This window comes from Zalophus californianus, chromosome 3 (assembly GCF_009762305.2).
Source record: "Zalophus californianus isolate mZalCal1 chromosome 3, mZalCal1.pri.v2, whole genome shotgun sequence".
NCBI classification, from domain to species: domain Eukaryota; kingdom Metazoa; phylum Chordata; class Mammalia; order Carnivora; family Otariidae; genus Zalophus; species Zalophus californianus.
Genome location: NC_045597.1, coordinates 95,516,209 through 95,518,535, shown reverse-complemented (window position 1 = coordinate 95,518,535; position 2,327 = coordinate 95,516,209).

The following is a 2,327-nucleotide window of genomic DNA, read 5'->3' as shown; positions in this document are numbered from 1 at the left end:
AATAAGTAATCTTTTAAAAAATTTGTAAATTGATTAAATGGAAATATTAAAAGGGCAGGTTTTGTTTCTAGGACAAATAAGTTAAAAGCTATGGGTACTTGGTTAAGGTGAGGTTACTAAAAAATGTGCACAGGTATGAGATGTGGGCTAGACATTTGTAAAAGACTGGAAAGTCTTTTACATGCAGAAGAAGCATTCAATCCACAGGTATTTTGGACTCCCATCAGTCTAAGAACACTTTAAACAAAATTAAAGACATGAAGTTTTTTAACTTACTGAGGTGGAATGAATTTGGAATGCAAATTTGCCTGAGGGTCAGCTTGTGCCTACATTTCCACAGGTACTTAAATTTAAGTTTTTATTTCCTTATGCTCTGCTCATTTCCGTGTGTGGGTGGGGAGTGGCCTCACTTCCCATTACCTTTACGCCGAAGGTGCTATCCTTGGCTGTCCCACCTTTTAAACTCCCAAATTAGCAGCCCCAAGCTTTTACATTTGTCCTCTTGTCTGAAAAGTCTGTCAAAACAGAATTTCAGTTTTTTTCCAACCAGGAAAACATTTCAGGGCAAGTTTCTTTCTTGCTCTGCTTTCTTCTCTAGGGTCCTACTTTCCCTTATATTTTGGCCTGGTAATCTTTATCTTCTCAGCTCTTTGATGATACTTAAAATACATTCCAACAAACACTTTTGTTTTCAGTAGGAGGGCTTTTCTTTACCACCCGATCTACATTACATGGTACAGACTTTCTACTGGCCATCTGTTCATGACTCTTATTGAGAAGCCAAACTGTCTTGGAATTGGTGCATCCCTCTGGAAGAGGTTGGTGCCAGGTCTGAAAGTGGAGAATGCCATAACTCAAACTTTTTCCTAAAGTAAAACTAGAACCACTGGGTCGCTTTGCATTATACAATTCTTTCTCCAACATGCTAAAAGAGGTTATAAATTTTAAGGACAAATTGCTGGTAGGTAATAATTTGATTTCGCCTCTATTTCTTGATTTTTTTTTCCTTCCTTGTTAGTATTTTAAAGAAACTAAGTTTATGTAAGTCGTCTAATACAGGGCTTTCCAGTAAAATTTCATGCGATAATAGAAATGTTCTGTAATCTTCCCTGTTTATATGGGGTTATTGTAGCCACACTGGATACGTGTGACTACAGAACTAAATTTTTAATTTATTTCATTTTAATTAATTTAGGGGCACCTGGGTGGCTTAGTCGGCTAAGTGTCTGACTCTTGGTTTTGGCTCAGGTCATGACCTCAGGGTCGTGAGATCAACCTGTGTTGGGCTTCACACTCAGCACAGAGTCTGCTTAAGATTCTCTCGCCATTTCCTTCTGCCTCTCCCCTGCTCACACTCACACTCTCTCTCTCTAAAATAAATAAATAAAATCTTAATTTAAATAGCTGCACATGGCTAGTGCCTGCCATATTGGACAGTGTAGATTCTAAGACAAATTTCTTTATGATATTTCAAGATAAATATTGGTTATATGATGGGCTTCATAAAAACACTTTTGTGACCATGGTCCTCTCTCCAGAAGATATGTAGTTCATTAAATCAAAATAGCAGCAACTGCTATTTACATAAAACAAATAATACAACAAAATACTAATTAACTCCCAAAATATTTATTGAGCTTGTATTATGAAATAGGCACCACACTTGGCATTGAAAAGTGTGCCATATGCCTGATGACGCTTCTGCTTTCTATGTAGATGTCATTGATTGACAGATGACAGAGGATTTTATAAACAGCCTTCACTGTAAAATACAACTTCATTCCTTCAACTTTCCTTAAGTGTACTAGACCGAAATGTTTGACAATATGTAAACATAGTCAAATACTAGCCCTGTGAGATGCCCTGAAGGAGGGAAAGAATCACATGTTCCATCGGACAACCATGTCCTGGCATGTTAAAGGATCTCCAAATTCCCCTATTGAAAATGTGTTTCATTTTTTTCTAATCCAGTGCTTACCAAATACAAATGTAGAACCCCATCCCCCTCCCCTCACAAACTACCTGTTAATATTGATTCTATGGAATACATTTTGAGAATTGGAGATTTATGCTAAGGAATTTTACAAAGCATAAATAATCAAAAACACTGGATAATCTAGGATAGGTTTTTTGTTTTTTTGTTTTTCAAAGTGGCATTTGCAGATCTTTAGGGACCATGAATATATTCTTAGTATTCCATAATTCCTCTGAAGAATTTTGAAATGATGTGATTTTTATCTACATGATAAACTTCAAGTATTAATACAAGCCTGTTCTGGCTTATGTTGATGAACACATTCTAACAGAGTATTGTTACATGATTTCTC